The sequence below is a fragment of the Delphinus delphis genome, chromosome 14 (genome assembly GCF_949987515.2).
Source record: "Delphinus delphis chromosome 14, mDelDel1.2, whole genome shotgun sequence".
In the NCBI taxonomy this organism is placed as follows: Eukaryota; Metazoa; Chordata; class Mammalia; order Artiodactyla; family Delphinidae; genus Delphinus; species Delphinus delphis.
Window position 1 is genome coordinate 76,952,665 of NC_082696.1, and position 19,528 is coordinate 76,972,192.

Sequence of the window (19,528 nt, forward strand, 5' to 3'; positions counted from 1 at the left end):
CCCTTGTATGTTATTTGTCGTTTTTCCCTTGCTGCTTTCAATAATTTTTCTTTGTCTTTAATTTTTGCCAATTTGATTACTATGTGTCTTGGCATGTTTCTCCTTGGGTTTATCCTGCCTGGGACTCTCTGCGCTTCCTGGACTTGGGTGGCTATTTCCTTTCCCATGTTAGGGAAGTTTTCGACTATAATCTCTTCAAATATTTTCTTAGGTCCTTTCTCTCTCTCTTCTCCTTCTGGGACCCCTATAATATGAATGTTGTTGCATTTAATGTTGTCCCAGAGGTCTCTTAGGCTGTCTTCATTTCTTTTCATTCTTTTTTCTTTATTCTGTTCCACAGCAGTGAATTCCACCATTCTGTCTTCCAGGTCACTTATCCGTTCTTCTGCCTCAGTTATTCTGCTATTGATCCCTTCTAGTGTATTTTTCATTTCAGTTATTGTATTATTCATCTCTGTTTGTTTGTTCTTTAATTCTTCTAGGTCTTTGTTAAACATTTCTTGCATCTTCTCGATCTTTGCCTTCATTCTTTTTCCGAGGTTCTGGATCATCTTCACTATCATTTTCTGAATTCTTTTTCTGGAAGGTTACCTATCTCCACTTTATTTAGTTGTTTTTCTGGGGTTTTATCCTGTTCCTTCATCTGGTACATAGCCCTCTGCCTTTTCATTTTGTCTATCTTTCTGTGAATGTGGTTTTCCTTCCACAGGCTTCAGGATTGTAGTTCTTCTTGCTTCTGCTGTCTGCCCTCTGGTGGATGAGACTATCTAAGAGGCTTGTGCAAGTTTCCTGATGGGAGGGACTGGTGGTGAGTAGTGCTGGCTGTTGCTCTGGTGGGCAGAGCTCAGTAAAACTTTAATCCACTTTTCTGCTGAGGGATGGGGCTGGGTACCCTCCCTGTTGGTTGTTTCGCCTGAGGCGATCCAGCACTGGAGCCTACCCAGCTCTTTGGTGGGGCTAATGGCAGATTCTGGGAGGACTCACGCCAAGGAGCACATCCCAGAACTTCTGCTGCCAGTGTCCTTGTCCCCACGGTGAACCACAGCCACCCCCCGCTCCAAGAGTGGAGTCTCTGTTTCCCCCAGTTCTGTCGAAGTCCTGCAATCACATCCTTCTAGCCTTCAAAGTCTGATTCTCTAGGAATTCCTCCTCCTGTTGCTGGGCCCCCAGGTTGGGAAGCCTGACGTGGGGCTCAGAACCTTCACTCCAGTGGGTGGTCTTCTGTGGTATAAGTGTTCTCCAGTCTGTGAGTCACCCACCCAGCAGTTATGGGATTTGATTTTACTGCGATTGTGCCCCTCCTACCGTCTCATTGTGGCTTCTCCTTTGCCTTTGGATGGGGTATCCTTTTTGGCGAGTTCCAGTGTCTTCCTGTCGATGATTGTTCAGCAGTTAGTTGTGATTCTGGTGCTCTTGCAAGAGGGAGTGAGTGTACATCCTCCTACTCTGCCGTCTTGAACCAATCTCCCATTTTATTATTATTTTCTGTTTGTTTCCTCTATTATTCCTCTTTTCTCCCTTGTCTGCCTTCTTTTTGATATTTGAATATTTAACAAAATTTTTATTTTATTTATCTATAGACTTTTTAGCTAGATCTCTTTGCATAAAAATGTTTTGGTGACTACTTGACATAAAAATGTAGAAACCATGAAGCTTTTTTATAAACCAATTAACTATCCCCTCTACCATTCTTTATGCTGTAAATGTCATATGTATTACATCTACGTGTATTTTAAACCCCAGAAGACAATATTTAATATTTACTTTAAATAGTCATGTAGTTTTTAAGAGAGGAAAAATAGTCTTTTATATTTACCCATAGTAACAATTTCTAAAGCTCTTTATTTCTTCTTGAAGATTTGAGTTTCCATTCCATTTCACTTTTCTTTCAGCCTACAGAAGTTTTGGGTTTTTTTAGAGCATTTCTTATAGTGAATTTCTTTTAGTTTTCTATTGCATGAAAATGTCTTTATTTTGCCTTTATAGGTGAAAGACATTTTCACTGGATATAGAATTCGAAATTGACAGCTTACTTTTTCTTTCAGCACTTTAAAGATATTGTTTCACTGTCTTCTGATCACTATAGTTTCTGGTGAGAATTCAGTGTATAGTCAAATGGTTGTCCCCCTATGGGCAATGTATCATTTTTCTCTGGCTGCTTTCAAGATCTCTTTAATGTTGCTTTCTAGCAGTTTGACTATGATGTGTACAGGTGTGGTTTTCTTTCTTTCTTTTTTTTTTTTTGCCTGCACAGTTTACAGGATCTTAGTTCCCCGACCACCTATTGAACCCAGGCTCCCCACAGTGGAAGCATGCAGTCCTAACCACTGGACCGCCAGGGAATTCCCAGGTGTGGTTTTCTTTGTATTTTTTCCTTCTGAGCATCTTGAATCTTACGTTTTTGTCTTTCACCAAATTTAGATGTTTTGGGCCATTATATTTCAAATAATTTTTTCTCCCTCTTTCCTTTTGGGACTCTGATACATGTATGTTAGACTTCTATTATTGTCCCACAGGTTTCCAAGACTCTGATAATCTAAAAAAAGCATTTTTTTTTCTTTTTTTGGCTGCACCATGTGGCTTTTGGGATCTTAGTTCCCTGCCCAGGGATTGAACCTGGGCCCTTGGCAGTGAAAGTGCAGAGTCCTAACCACTGGACTGCCAGGGAATTCCCTCAAAAAATATCTTAAAAAAATATTTTTGTCTTTTAGGTTGGATACTTTCTATCGATCTATTTTCAAGTTCACTGGTTCTTCTGTCATATCCAATATGCTGTTAAGCCTGTTCAGTGAGGTTTTATTTTCAAAATTGCATTTTTTTTAAGCTCAGGAATTTCCTTTTGGTTCTTTTTTATAGTTTCTATATTTTTTTCTGCTGAGATTCTTGATGTTTTCATTAATGCAAGCATATTTTCTCTTATTTCAATGAGCAGAGTTATAAAGTCTGCTCTAAAATCCATGTCTGCTAATTTCAACACCTAGATCATTTGGGGATTGGTCTTGGTTCATGGTCTTGTCTCTTGAAAATGGGTCACATTTCCCTGGTTCTTCATAAGTTGAGCATTTTGGATTGTATGTTGGACATTGTGGGTTGTTGCGTAGTGAAGGCTCTATATTATATTTCTCCAAAGAGTGGTGTTTTTTTGTTTTTTTTAAGTGAGAAGTTAACTTGGCTAATCTCAAACTGTAAAGACATTTTCTTGTGCAGCAGCTCAACTCTCTATTTTACCTTTAGCTGAGGTATTGGAGTCTGCTCCATTCGTATATGCCCAAGTTCAGAGACTTGGGCAAAGTTTATAAGCAGAATTCAGGACTCTCCCTTTCTGGATCACATCTTTCTCCCCACCCTCTCAACTTTTCAGGATCTGTGGTTGCTCTAAATTCCTCTGATTCTTTAGTCCACAAAGACTGTTTTCTATTAGAGTATTAGGCATGCTCCTCAGTGCTAACTTCGGCCTGCCCTCGGGGCAAAATTTGTAATAATGGAAAACTCATTCTCTTCTGATCCTTCTCCCAAGTTTTGATTCTTCCAGAATCTGCTTGCTTACTTTCCAGTGACTTCACTTTCCAGGTTTTCTTGTTTGCTTTTTTTGTATGGAGTTTTTAGTTGTTGTTTGCGAAAGATCCTGATGGGATCTTACTTGGCCATCTGAGTCATATTCCACATGGTACCTTAGTGCGATTGAGTCTTTTTTCCCCAAATTGTAACCTGATAATTTTATTGACTTTTCTCATTCTTTATCTCACTTTTCCCACTCCCTCACATGTTCTCCCTAAATTACCCACATCAGTGTTTATCTCAGGGTCTAATTTAGGGGTGACACAAATTAAGACCCACTCACTCATTAAATCATTTGGTCATTCACACATTATTTAATTTAATCCCTCCAACAGCCATTAGAAGTACACTGTGAGAAGAGCTGCACTGTTATGTCTGTCTTACATGTGACTGATTTTTTAGTGAGATTGTATTATGCCTTTGATACTATATTCAATAAGTGGTAGAATATAACTTCAAAGCTAAAAGTGTGTGATTCTAAAATCTTACGGCACTGTGTGTTTCGGATTAGTTACTTTACCTCATCCTTGTCTTCTCATATGTAAAAAGGGGATAATAAAGTATGTAACACACAGGATTATTGTGTTAGTTACATGAGATATTGTGGATACGGGACCTAGTGCTTACAAAATATTAGATATTATATCAGTCAGCTTTCACTAGACGGCAAGCAATCTCAAATTTTCAGTGGTTTACAATAACAAATATTTATTTCTTTTCAGGTTTATAGTGTCAGCTACTGATTGGATGTTGTGATTTTACTCCAGACTACAAGCTGATTGTCCTCTACATATATCCTTATTTTGAGACCTAAACTAAAGGAAAGCCTTATGTTTTTCTCATGGCAGAGGGCATAGGAGCTAGGAGAGTTCTGGAATCTTTCAATTCCTCAAGAACTTCTGTTTGGAAGTGCTACATAGCAAACATTCCATTGGCCAAAGCAAGTCAGTTGTCTGAGCCCAAAGTAAAAGGGACTGGGGAAACATATTTTATTCATGAAGAAAGAGGGAGTGAATAATTACAAACAAGAATACCATCTACCACAGGTATAACAGTCATTTTTGCTCCCATGGCATACAGTTACTATTTTCCAACAACTGGAGTAGAAGGTTAATCATAAAAATGGCAAGGGTACAGGGAGTATTTTATTAAATGCCAAAAGAAGAAAAAGTTCAGACAAGAGATGCTGTGGACATTCAGAGAGAGTTAATCTGTGAACCACAGGGACTGGGAAAGGTGTCATGAATGAGAGGGGCCTTTAGCTGGGTCTTGAGAGATGAGTAGGGTTTGGGTAAAAGTCATTCTAAGCAGTTGTAGCAGGATGAGCAAAGGGACAGAGGTGGACTATTTGGCCCTGTTACTGGGGTGTTTTTGGTGGGAGGGGAGTCACTGGAGGCAGGTTGGAGAGCCTGGATTTCAGGCAGGAGACAAAAGGGAGAACTTAGGAAATTGTGGGCAAGGTTCAGAATCATAAAGTTATTTTAGAAAGATTGGCTTGGCTGTCCTACAGAAGGGAAAATGGGTGTCAGCGAGGATTTCTCCAGCATGATACACAGTGGCCATTCTTCTCTCTTCAAAGTTGCACACTGGCTCTGTGAAACAAATCTATGACAAAAATGTGGTGAGCATGACAAATATTTCCTCAATGCAGACTTGACTCCCACTAGTAAGAAAACGAAAATTGTCTTACTTGTTTTTCTCTGAATCTTCTGTCTGACCAAATAAAGAGCACGCTTTGGTAGGAGACAGTAATTCCCACACAAAAACATAATTCAAGTAATGTATTAGATAGGCTGGGTGTACAACGAAGCATTGCAAACTGGATGAAAATATTTGTGCACTGTCATTTTATTTTGCTTTTGAACTAACCAAGGGAAGACAATTTGAACACAGTTTTCTGTTGTGCACTTCAAAATAGAGAAACGATTTCTAAAATTTTCCATCTTTGAATTCCTTAGCAAAGTACAATGCCCAGAAGCTTTTGGAAAGCAGTGACAGGGGCTGTGGTAAGAGTTTCCACCTATTCTTTTATTCAATTAGTTTTCTATGTGCTGTTGTTGTCTGGGTTCATTAATGACTTCTGGTATTTGTTATGTTGATGTTGCTCTATTTTATATTTGAAAATCGGTAGCAGAGGTTTGAATGAGATTATTTGATTTTCAAAATTAGATTTATGACTTAGCTAAGTGAAAAAAGAAAAAGTAATGTATGTATTTATCAACCCTTAAACCAATCACTTAAAGATTAAGATTTCTTTTCAGATCTATTGGACCATCCTTATTCCTGCCATGAAACTACCTTACTTCATAGTATGCTGCTGATTTTTGTATGGTTTTATAATTAAAAGGCAAAACTGGCTAGCAAAAACAGACCAAATGGCTTTCATTAACTTTGAAAATACTTGTTTTCCAGATAGGAGCTGACGATGCCAATCTATAGCCACTATCTAACACAGAGGTCATATGCCCAACCACATACACGTCTTAGGAAAAGAAGGATCAAAAAAACTTGAAATAACCTTAAAATTCTCCAGAGTGATGTAGATATTATACATGAGAAACAAAAACTTAAATTTCACTAATAGTTTTTTTCTATCAATTATGCAATTTAGCAAAGACTTGTAGGTCAACTAAACACTGTGAAAAAAAAACCTCACTTTTTTGAAAGTACAATGAATGCTATTAAAAAATTGAGATACTTTGTTTTTTACTTGGGTTGTTTTTACCAAAACTTAATACCCATGAGATTTTCGCTGGTCTTTTAATGCTTCCTGTGTTGTACTAAACTTGTATGCTCCTGTTTTTGCCCTATCAACTTCTTTTTTTAAACAACACAAATTTATTTATTTATTTATTCATTTATTCATTCATTCATTCATTCATTTATTTTTACATCTTTATTGGAGTATAATTGCATTACAATGTTGTGTTAGTTTCTGCTGTACATCTAAGTGACTCAGCTATATGTATACATATATCCCCATATCCCCTCCCTCTTGTGCCTCCCTCCCACCCCCCATCCCACCCCTCTAAGGTCGTCACAAAGCACCGAGCTGATCTCCCTGTGCTATGCAGCAGCTTCCCACTAGCTATTTTACATTTGGTAGTGTATATATGTCAATGCTATTTTCTCGCCTCGTCCCAGCCTCCCCTTCCCCTCCTGTGTCCTCAAGTCCGCTCTCTATGTCTGCATCTCTGTTCCTGCCCTGCCACTAGGTTCATCAGTACCATTTTTCTAGATTCCATATATAGGCATAAACAACACAAATTTATTATCTTGCAGTTCTGCAGGTCGCAGGTCGAATATGGGTCTCACTGGGCTAACACCAAAGTGTCAACAGGGCTTCACTCTTTTCTAGCCGCTCTAGGGGAGAACACTTTTCCTTGCTTATTTAGATTGTTGGCAGAATTCAGCTTCTAGCAGTCATGGACTGAAGCCATCTCCATGTCCTAGCTGGTTGTCAGCTGAGAGCATTCCCAGCTTCTAGAGGCTGCCCACGCACCCCTTCCATTTTCAAAGCCAGCAATTTTTCTGCCATTTAAATTTTATTTTGAAATTGTAATGATTAAGTTCTATATACGTTTCCTTATTTAGTGTGTCCTTCTTGGCCCATCTGAGATGGGAAGTAGGACGGGATTTGATCAATAAATGGATTCATGGAAAACCACCATGAATTCTGTGCTTCAGATTTCACAGCTTTGCGCTAAACATTTCTTGAATTTGGAGGAGCTGCTAAGCCTCTCAGTTTTCTCATCTTCAGGAGGGAATGGAATTAGATGATTTATAAGGTCTTTCCTAACTCAAGACCCTTATATTTAGAAATGCAGTTCCTTCCACGAAGTCTTTCGCGATCTCCAGTGATGTCTCCAGCTTTCAAAACTCATGGTATTTGTGGGCTTTTCTTTTTTGCCTCACATAATCTTTCAGTTTTATAACAGTCATAGCACATAACATAGTGCTTTTGTCCTCCAGCTTTTTATTTAAAAATTTTTTAAACTGGCAGGAATTTGGAATTTGAAAGACAAGTACAGTGAACTCCCATCTATCTCTAAACTGTATATATAACATATGAAAATAAGTTGAAGGCATCATGATACTCAGCATTTCCTAAGAATAAGTACGTTCTTCTACCAGCATCACATCTAAGAAAACAATGCTTTAATAATATCTAACTTATATAGCTCATATTAGAATTTCCCCAATTGTACAGAACATAACTTTTACAGCTGTTTTCATTTTTCGATTCAGGATATGATCAAGGATCATACATTATGTTTTCTTGCTATGAGATTTAATCTAGGACATTACCTTGTTTGGTTTTTTTATGACATTGCTATTTTTGAAGAATATAGACTATGTAGCTGTCATTTGGAATGTCTCACATTCTGAGTTTGTCTTGTGATGTTCTTTGATTAGATTTAGATTAAACATTTCTGGCAAGGCGGAATCACAGTTGATGTGCACTTACTGCATTACACAGGAGGGTCAGCGAGTCCCTTTGTCTTACTATCAGTGGTGCAAAGTATGATCACTTAGCTAAGGGCAGACTGCCAGATGGCTCCATTTTGAAGGTATATTTTCCTCTTTGAAGTTGGTACTTAACAGACCATGTGAATATACTGTTCCCCATCAACCTTTAAGCAATATTTTTATCATCCATTAATAATTTTTGCCTAAATTAGTTATTACATTGGGGAAGGCAAAATGGTTTGTTTTAAAAAATTCTTTCATTCCTTTGTAGTTATGAACTGTCATTCCTCTATCAGGAGAGTTTTTCCTCTCCCACTCCTTTTTTTTCCCCTTCTCACTCTACTTCTTTTGAGAACCACCAAGGACTCCATTTTTTATTCAACATGTTTTAATCCTTTACTGTTTTCAGTTTTTCTGATGCTCGGATTATCCCAGATTGAGCCATTGAAAGCCTCTTCAAATCAGGACACAACTTCACTAGTCTTGAGTACCTCCTTGCCTTGTGGTGTAAGACGTTTCAGACTCACCTTATATTTTTCTCTGCCCTAGGCCTGGAACCAGCCACTTTTCCAAAAGAGTCTTGGTTTCTTTCAGTGTGAAATGAGATTTCAGTTAACACAGTCTGTGCTCTAGGAATGCTCCTTGCCAGTGGGATAATCATTGTTTCTAGGCTTTTCCAGTGCAGAGAGCCAGGGATTTCTTTTTAAGAGGAATTATATAATGAGTTATAATAATATATCCAATTCAAGTTTAGGATTACACAGTTTCTACTAACTGCTTCTGTCTTACATTTTTACTTCTTTTCTTCCGTGCCAAGAATCCTGGTTCTCAGTGACACTAGGGATGAAAGGATTAGCACATCACATAATTACTCATCTGCTTTATCATGTATTACATGCATCATAATCTCAGAATAACACTGTTGTCTACAATATGATTACTGAAAATAGATACAAATTTTTTTGTGTAGTTATTTGCATCCTTAGGGTATATCTCTCTAGAGGTGTACAATCACAATTTATATTTAAAGTCACTTGGATGTTAGCCAAAAAAGAATGAAATATTGCCCTTTGCGACAACATAGATGGACCTAGAGGGTATTGTGCTAAGTGAGATATGTCAGACAGAGAAAGACAAATATTATATGATTTCACTTATATGTGGAATCTAAGAAACAAAACAAATGAACAAACATAACAAAACAGAAGCAAATTCATAGATAGACAACAAATAGGTGGCTGCCAGAGGGGAGGGGGTTATAAGGATGAGTGAAATAGATGAGGGAAATTAAGAGGTACAAACTTCCAGTTATAAAATAAATAAATCACATGAATGTAATGTACAACATAGGGAATATAGTTAATAATAGTTTAAACTGTATGCTGACAGATGGTAACTAAACTTATTGTGTGATCATTTTGTAATGAATAGAAATATTGAATCACTGCATTGTGAATCACTGCTGTAGGTCAATTATACTTCCAAAACCAACCAACCAACCAAAAAAACTAATAGAAAAAGAGATAAGATTTGTGGTTACCAGAGGTGAGGGATGGGGGCAGGGGAAATTGGATGAATGCAGTCAAAAGGTACAAACTTCCAGTTATAAGATAAGTAAGTACTAAGATATAATGTACAGTATGATAAGTATAATTAACACTGCTGTATGTTATGTATGAAAGTTGTTAAGAGTGTAAATCCTGAGTTCTCATCATAAGGAAAACAAATTTTTTTTCTTCTATTTTTTATCTTATGTGAGGTGATGGGTGTTCACTAAGCTTATCGTGGTTATCATTTCATGATGTACGTAAGTCACATCACTATGCTGCACACCTTAAACTTATACAGTGCTGTATGTCAATTATATCTCAATGAAACTGGAAGAAAAAGTCACTTGGAAAAGTTATTTTCTGTGTGAATGTAGCACCAATTGGATATAATTTTAATTTCATGTGTTAAAGATTGTTCTCATTTAATTTAAAAATGAATACAATTCAAAATGAACATTTCAGTATTTATTCTTGCTTTTGTTTAATATATAGGCTTATTTTATATATATATGTAATTTTTTATAGGGAACATCTTAGTTCATAGTAACAGTAATTGTTAACTTATTTACAGTGTCCTAAAACGCATGTAAAATAGTTTCAGAGTTTCAATACAATATCACTACTAACAATGCAATACCAAGTAAAGTTAAAAAAATTTTTTTTTGTCATTAGAATATATCCCATTAAGGATGTACAGTAATGGCTTCAAATGTTACTTGAATTAATTCTTTTTTCTGTTTGATTTTTATAACTTGATACATTTAGGTTCATCTGTTTGTATTTGTGTTCAACTTAATGTTTTTTTTTACAGCCATTTCATTTAATTTTTGATTATGTAAAAACATTTGTATGGTTCAAAGGTTGAAACTATATAAGATGGTATGTTCACTAAAGTGTCACTCCTTCCTTATTTCTTCTGTTCCACCCCCCACCCATCCTCTATAGGGAAACATTTTCTTTTTTTGGCTTACACTTCTTTTCCTCATTTCGAAAAAACATATATTTCCCTTTCTTAATCAACGGGTAATATATAATAGACTTTTTAAACTTTGTTGTGTTTACTTAACAATATATCCTGAAAATGACCCCATATTGATTCATAGAGATCTCTCTTATTCTTTTCTTTTTTATGTCTATACAGTATTCCATACTACAATCTATTCAAGCAGTCTCCTATAAATAAGCATTGCCTTGTTTCCAATATTTTCCTGTTATAAATAATCTTGTAATTCATGACTTTATGCATATGTTGTTATATATATATATATGGATATGCCACAATTTGGTTCTTTATTTAAAAAATATTGATATGCTAATTATTTTATTGAGTTGCATTGAACTTTTGGGGAATGGGGCAATGGCATACACTTAGCAGAGCCTGCGAATCTATTTATAAGATGCTGCAGTTGAACCAGTTCTTGGCTTACTTTATGACAAACATTTAGATACTGGAGTTGCTTCATCTTTGCCACATATATTGAGCTCTCAGTATGTCTAATGCAATGTGCTTCCTCAGAGATGAAGACAAAGTCCTTACCTTTCAGGAACTGACAGTCTATCCCCAAGTTTGTAACCTGGCTCAAATTTGAATCACCTGGAGAGCTTTTAAAATGTACTGATCCACGTTGCCCCTTCTAGACCTCTTAAATCAGATTCTCTGTGTTTAGGCCCCCATCTTTTTTTTGTTTTAACTATCAGTGTGATTCTAGTTGCAGTCAAGGTTGAGGACCACTGATCTGTAGGTAGATGTGACCATACATGGTAGGTGTCACAAAGTGTGAAGGGTGTGAAGGAGATGGAAAGAGTCTCTTGGGCTGGGAATATTTGGACTCATGGAACATACAGGATTTGAAATAGTAAAATAAGAGGATAAATGTGACTTTGAGAGGAGGAAGACATAGAAGTTGGCAAGAGCAACTGAGTTGTGACTAATGCATGGGAAGGAGTATGTGGTGAAAATGAAGACAGTAGGAACTTTGAGGCCTACTGTGGTGTACTTAGAATAATAGAAAATTCAGGTCAGATGATGGGTTAGGGAAGGAAAAGGGCAGCAGAAAACGTGTTTGGAGTTTCAGAAATAGAAAGCAATGATCTGACAAGATGATGTGTCCCAATCTCCCTACTAAATTTTTTGATATGCAAATGAGAAAGCAGACTAATATTCAATAGAAGACATTCTGCAAACCACACAGTTTCGAGCACCAGTGGTGCTACCCGCCTCTGATCCAGACTTTCCTCCTCCCCGTGTGGTCTCCTGAGCACGAGCCAGGCTTCTCCAGAGCCCCTCGTCCCCAGGCTCTTGCCCACCTCCCTTAGGGTCCTTGGTGACCTCACACTCCCTCTCCTGGGCAGAGTAAGGAGTTGGTTCTACTGTTTTCCCAACGGACCCATATGGTGTAAACTTTATGGCTGCTCCCCTGACGACCCATTTTGTAAGTCATTAAACAAACCAAACTGCACTGAATATTGACTTTTTTCTTTTTTGTTTTCTTACCAACTTTCTTACTGACAGAGGAGTGGGGAGACAAGAAATTATGGAGAAAAAGAAGTGAATATTTCAAAATTATCTTTTTCTAATCAAAACAAGGATAATTTTCTTTACTTGCTCAAAGGTCACACTAAACATGTGATACCTGGTTTTCTGATTCCAAATCTCCTAATCCCTTGGTGACTCATGTGACTAAATTAAGATGTTAAAACATGATAGATTATTAAAAAAGAGCAAATAACTACTAATTTTTTTGCCTTTCAATTTTTGTATTAGAGCGTATTTGACCAAAATAGAACAGAGCCGTTTATATATTTCAAAATATAGATATTACTGTGTTACGAGGTTCGGGAGTCTACTTTTCGGTCGAATGATCTATCTGTCTGGCAAAGAATGTCTTATTTTAATTTGGCATTTGGAGTGTCAGGCTGGTGCCAGGGCTGCCTCACGCCAGAGGGTCAGGGAAAATCACGCTGTAAGTAGGAGGGTGGCCACCAGGTGGCAGTCAAGCACTACCCGTCAGCGTCTGAGTTCAGGTTAGTGTGTATGATGGCGAAACAACTAATTTTGTTGAAAAACAAATGTGTTTACTTTTAAGAGCTTTCTCTCTCATATGTAGATAAAGTCTAATATGGACCGCAGACCCCATTATTAAAATCCATCTAAACCAAGATAAAGTTTTATTACTTATCTGCCATAAATATAGTTTCGTTTCTCTCGCATACTGGAAAACAAAAAGGGAAATGATTGAGTACTTATATATTATTGACCATATACTTGAAAATATATGTCAATAAATAGTGCCTAACAGTCTTCTGTCAGAAAAATGTCCAGAACTTCTGTGCAAAAGGGAACTGCAGTAGGGTTCCTGAGCTGTCACGATGTACCTCTACCTGACATTTCTCTGGAGAGACCTCTTCACCTCAGAGGGTGTCCAACTTTGCAAGCTCCCTCCACAAGTATGGAAAATGATGAACATGAGACTGTCTTACTTTTATAAAAAGATCATATTATTATTCTCAAAGTTAACTTTTTGTAAATACTTTAACAAAGTATTTATTTATAAAGCATTTGAACATTTTGAAGAAAAATTTGGAGTTTCTATATGTAATTATAACCTTTTAGACCTATGCTAAATTAATACCATCACAGAAAAAGCATAAAATTAAAATTATATCATCCTGATTGGTATAAATTAGTGTATCTCATTGTTACTGTTCCTTTCTCTTTTAGAGACTGCATGATTTGTACTCAGTTAATAATATCTTTTTGTTTTATAATTTTATTATGGAAATTTTAAAAAATATACGAAAGAAGAGAGACTAATATAATGAGCCCGTTTATATTCATCTTCCAACTTCAATAATTACTAACATTCTGCATTATTGTTTCATCTATACCCTTCGACCTTTATTTTTCCAAGTATCTGAAGCATTTTAAAGCAAACCCAAGAGGTCATATCATTTCTCCTGTGAACACTTGTTTGTATCACCAATAAGTGAAAACTTAAAAGAAAGACACCAACCACATAACCGCAATACTGCTATCCCATTACTGGAGCTCTTGATATGTAGCTTTGTTTCAAAGCTCAGTCAGGCAGTACAACATCCTCAGTGAAATAATATTTAAGTCTTGAGAGCTTAAAATGAGGGTATGCTGTAGGATGTTGAATAAATACTAATTTTAAAAAATGGGCAGAAAAAATAGGCAGAACTATTTTTAAGATGAAATATATTTATAGAGAGTATATTTTATTATTTAATTAAACTATAAAATCTCATATGTGAGTCATTGCACAAAGGGAAAGCATGTACATATCTGGAGACAGGCAAAGTTTTTTTATTTACATGTGTATATAAAATTTTGTACACATTTACAAGTTAGATAAGTGTGTTCCAATGTGCATAGTTATGTTTTATTACCACAGTCTGGATGAAAGTTATACGAGTAAGACTACATTGGCTAAACTATGTCTGCCGTGAGGCATGAGACTTTCTGATGCACAGCTCTGTTTATTCTGGCTTCCCTTCTTTTTCAGACTTCATGTGACGTAATGTTCCCTATAAAAATCTGACATCAGTAAGCGTAGGAGCGGACTCGTTACATTTTCTGAAGGTAATCAGTGTTTTTAGGTTTTAGTATTCTCCTCCATGCCTGGCCATATTGACATTAGCTTCAGCTGAAGCAGGCGTGACCACAGAGTTCGTTTACCTCAAATAACTAAAGCTTAAGAACATGCCGCAGAGTTCAGCTAAGACTAGGAGAGGCATGCAATTGCATAGATGAATGTAAGTGATATTGCATATCTTTTTAGGAATGCAATGTTTAGATTATATCTAGTGGCGGTTAAGAGTAAACGGACAGCTTTTTTTTCTCTAAGATCTTGTATTGATAATACTTCCACGCTATTTCAATATTATATTAACCCGGTGTATTGCCTGTGTATGACAATTTTGCAGGGTTTTTCCTAGCACACTGTTAACTTAAAATCCAAAAGAATGCACAGATTAAATTGCAAATAGAAATCTAAAGTAACTGTTATTTCCTCAGATTTTTTTTTCAGTTGCTATTTGCTTTTTTTTTTGAAGTTTTGAATTTTATTTTATTTATTTTTTTATACAGCAGGTTCTTATTTGTTATCCATTTTATACATATTAGTGTATATATGTCAATCCCAATCTCCCAATTCATCCCACCACCACCACCCACCCTGCCACTTTCCCCCTTGGTGTCCATATGTTTGTTCTCTACATCTGTGTCTCTATTTCTGCCCTGCAAAGCGGTTCATCTGTAACATTTTTCTAGGTTCCACATATATGCGTTAATATACGATATTTGTTTTTCTCTTTCTGACTTACTTCACTCTGTATGACACTTTGTAGATCCATCCACGGCTCTATAAGTGACACAATTTCATTTCTTTCTATGGCTGAGTAATATTCCATTGTATATATGTACCACATCTTCTTTATCCATTCATCTGTCAATGGGCATTTAGGTTTTTCCATAACCTGGCTATTGTAAATAGTGCTGCAATAAACATTGGGGTGCATGTGTCTTTCTGAATTATGGTTCTCTCTGGGTATATGCCCAGTAGTGGGATTCCTGGGTCATATGGTAATTCTATTTTTAGTTTTTTAAGGAACATCCATACTGTTCTCCATAGTGGCTGTATCAATGTACATCCCCACCAACAGTGCAAGAGGGTTCCCTTTTCTCCACACCTTCTCCAGCATTTGTTGTTTGTAGATTTTCTGATGATGCCCATTCTAACTGGTGTGAGGTGATACCTCATTGTAGTTTTGATTTGCATTTCTCTAATAATTAGTGATATTGAGCAGGTTTTCATGTGCTTCTTGGACATCTGTATGTCTTCTTTGGAGAAATGTCTATTTAGGTCTTCTGCCCATTTTTGGATTGGGTTGTTTGTTTTTTTAATATTGAGCTGAATGAACTGTTTATATATTTTGGAGATTAATCCTTTGTCCGTTGATTTGTTTGCAAACATTTTCTCCCATTCGGAGGGTTGTCTTTTCGTCTTGTTTGTACTTTCCTTTGCTGTGCAAAAGCTTTTAAGTTTCATTAGGTCCCGTTTGTTTATTTTTGTTTTTATTTCCATTACTCTAGGAGATGGGTCAAAAAAGATCTTGCTGTGATTTATGTCAAAGAATGTTCTTCCTATGTTTTCCTCTAAGAGTTTGATAGTGCCTGGCCTTATACTTAGGTCTTTAATCCATTTGGAGTTTATTTTTGTGTATGGTGTTAGGGAGTGTTCTAATTTCATTCTTTTACATGTAGCTGTCCAGTTTTCCCAGCACCACTTATTGAACAGACTGTCTTTTCTCCACTGTATATCCTTGCCTCCTTTGTCATAGATTAGTTGACCATAGGTGTGTGGGTTTATCTCTGGGCTTTCTATCCTGTTCCATTGTCTATATTTCTGTTTTTGTGCCAGTACCATATTGTCTTCATTACTGTAGATTTGTAGTATAGTCTGAAGTCAGGGAGCCTGATTCCTCCAGCTCTGTTTTTTTCCCTCAATACCGCTTTGGCTAACCAGGGTCTTTGTGCCTCCATACAAATTTTAAGAATTTTTTGTTCTAGTTCTGAAAATAATGCCATTGGTAATTTGATAGGGATTGCATTGAATCTGTAGATTGCTTTGGGTAGTATAGTCATTTTCACAGTATTGATTCTTCCAATCCAAGAACATGGTATATCTCTCCATCTGTTTGTATCATCTTTAATTTCTTTCATCAGTGTCTTACACTTTTCTGCATACAGGTCTTTTGTCTCCTTAGGTAGGTTTATTCCTAGGTATTTTATTCTTTTTGTTGCAATGGTAAATGGGAGTATTTCCTTAATTTCTCTTTCAGATTTTTCATCACTACTGTATAGGGATGCAAGAGATTTCTGTGCATTAATTTTGTATCCTGCTACTTTACCAAATTAATTGATTAGCTCTAGTTGTTTTCTGGTGGCATCTTTAGGATTCTCTATGTATAGTATCATGTCATCTGCAAAGAGTGACAGTTTTACTTCTTCTTTTCCAATTTGTATTCCTTTTATTTCTTTTTCTTCTCTGATTGCCGTGGCTAAAACTTCCAAAACTGTGTTGAATAATAGTGGTGAGAGTGGGCAACCTTGTCTTCTTGCTGATCTTAGAGGAAATGGTTACAGTTTTTCACCATTGAGAATGATGTTGACTGTGGGTCATATATGGCCTTTATCATGTTGAGTTAAGTTCCCTCTATGGCTACTTTCTGGAGAGTTTTTATCATAAATGGGTGTTGAATTTTGTCAAAAGCTTTTCCTGCATCTATTGAGATGATCATATGGTTTTTCTTCTTCAGTTTCTTAACATGGTGTATCACATTGATTGATTTGCGTATATTGAAGAATCTTTGCATTCCTGGGATAAACCCCACTTGATCATGGTGAATGATCCTTTTAATGTGTGGTTGGATTCTGTTTGCTAGTATTTTGTTGAGGATTTTTGCATCTATATTCATCAGTGATATTGGTCTGTAATTTTCTTTTTTTGTAGTATCTTTGTCTGGTTTTGGCATCAGGGTGCTGGTGGCCTCATAGAATGAGTTTGGGAGTGTTCCTTCGTCTGCAATTTTTGGAAGAGTTTGAGAAGGATGGTTGTTAGCTCTTCTCTAAATGTTTGACAGAATTCACCTGTGAAGCCATCTGGTCCTGGACTTCTGTTTGTTGGAAGATTTTTAATCACAGTTTCAATTTCATTACTTGTGACTGGTCTGTTCATATTTTCTATTTCTTCCTGGTTCAGTCTTGGAAGGTTATACCTTTCTACGAATTTGTCCATTTCTTCCAGGTTGTCCATTTTATTGGCATAGAGTTGCTTGTAGTAGTCTCTTAGGATGCTTTGTATTTCTGTGGTGTCTGCTGTAACTTCTCCTTTTTCATGTCTAATTATATTGATTTGAGTCCTCTCCCTCTTTTTCTTGATGTGTCTGGCTAATGGTTTATCAATTTTGTTTATCTTCTCAAAGAACCAGCTTTTACTTCTATTGATCTTTGCTATTGTTTTTTTTGTTTGTATTTCATTTATTTCTGCTCTGATATTTATGATTTCTTTCCTTCTACTAACTTTGGGTTTTGTTTGTTCTTCTTTCTCTAGTTCCTCTAGGCGTAAGGTTAGATTGTTCATTTGAGATTTTTCTTGTTTCTTGAGGTAGGATTGTATTGCTATAAACTTCCCTCTTACAACTTCTTTTGTTGCATCCCATATGTTTTGGATCATCGTGTGCTCATTGTCATTTGTCTTTAGGTATTTTTTGATTTCCTCTTTGATTTCTTCAGTGATCTCTTGGTTATCTAGTAACGTATTGTTTAGCCTCCATGTGTTTGTGTTTTTTACAGCTTTTTCCCTGTAATTTATTTCTAATCTCATAGCGTTGTGGTAGGAAAAGATGCTTGATATGATTTCAATTTTCTTAAATTTACTGAGGCTTGATTTGTTACCCATGATGTGATCTTTCCTGGAGAGTGTTCCATGTGCACTTGAGAAAAAAGTGTAATCTGCTGGTTTTGGATGGAATGTCCTATAAATACCAATTAAATCTATGTGTTGTATTGTGTCATTTAAAGCTTGTGTTTCCTTATTAATTTTCTGTCTATATGATCTGTCCATTAGTGTAAGTGAGGTGTTAAAGTCCCCCAGTATTATTGTGTTACTGTTGATTTCCTCTTTTAGAGCTGTTAGCATTTGCCTTATGTATTCAGGTGCTCCTATGTTGGGTGCATATATATTTATAATTGTTATATCTTCTTGGATTGATCCCTTGATCATTATGTATTGTCCTTCCTTGTCTCTTGTAACAGTCTTTATTTCAAAGTCTATTTTATCTGATATGAGTGTTGTTATTCCAGCTTTCTTTTGATTTCCATTTGCATGGAATATCTTTTTCCATCCCTTCACTTTCAGTCTGTATGTGTGTCCCTAGGTCTAAATTGGGTCTCTTGTAGAGAGCATATATATGGGTCTTGTTTTTGTATCTGTTCAGCAAGCCTGTGTCTTTTGGTTGGAGCATTTAATCCATTCATGTTTAAGGTAATTATCAATATGTATGTCCCTATTACCATTTTCTTAATTGTTTTGGGTTTGTTTTTGTAGATCCTTTTCTTCTCTTGTGTTTCCCACTTAGAGAAGTTCCTTTAGCATTTGTTGTAGAGCTTTTTGGTGATGGTGAATTCTCTTAGCTTTTGCTTGTCTGTAAAGCTTTTGATTTCTCCCTCGAATCTGAATGTGATCCTTGCCGGGTGGAATAATCTTAGTTGTAGGTTCTTCCCTTTCATCACTTTAAATATATCATGCCACTCCTTTCTTGCTTTTAGAGCTTCTGTTGAGAAATCAGCTGTTAACCTTATGGGAGTTCCCTTGTATGTTATTTGTTGCTTTTCCCTTGCTGCTTTCAATAATTTTTCTTTGTCTTTAATTTTTGCCAAATTGATTACTATGTGTCTTGGCGTGTTTCTCCTTGGGTTTATCCTGTATGGGACTCTCTGGACTCGCTTCCTGGACTTGGGTGGCTATTTCTTTTCCCATGTTAGGGAAGTTTTTGACTATAATCTCTTCAAATATTTTTTCGAGTCCTTTCTCTCTCTCTTCTTCTTCTGGGACCCCTATAATGCGAATGCTGTTGCGTTTAATGTTGTCCCAGAGGTCTCTTAAGCTGTCTTCATTTCTTTTCATTCTTTTTTCTTTATTCTGTTCCACAGCAGTGAATTCCACCATTCTGTCTTCCAGGTCACTTATCCGTTCTTTTGCCTCTGTTTTTCTGCTATTGAGTCCTTGTAGTGTATTTTTCATTTCAGTTATTGTATTATTCATCTCTGTTTGTTTGTTCTTTAATTCTTCTAGGTCTTTGTTAAACATGTCTTGCATCTTCTCGATCTTTGCCTCCATTCTTTTTCTGAGGTTCTGGATCATCTT

General features: G+C 36.4%; 1 protein-coding gene across 2 annotated transcripts in view; it reads left to right on the forward strand.

The window, feature by feature from the left end:
* The first annotated feature begins 14,140 nt into the window (after positions 1-14,140).
* The window catches only part of FILIP1 (filamin A interacting protein 1), a 216,171-nt gene continuing 210,783 nt past the window's right edge, over positions 14,141-19,528 (forward strand). For both annotated transcript variants that reach the window (XM_060030338.1, XM_060030336.1), the window contains exon 1: positions 14,141-14,181. The gene's annotated coding sequence lies outside the window, so the exon portion shown is untranslated. The remainder of the gene's footprint in view (positions 14,182-19,528) is intronic.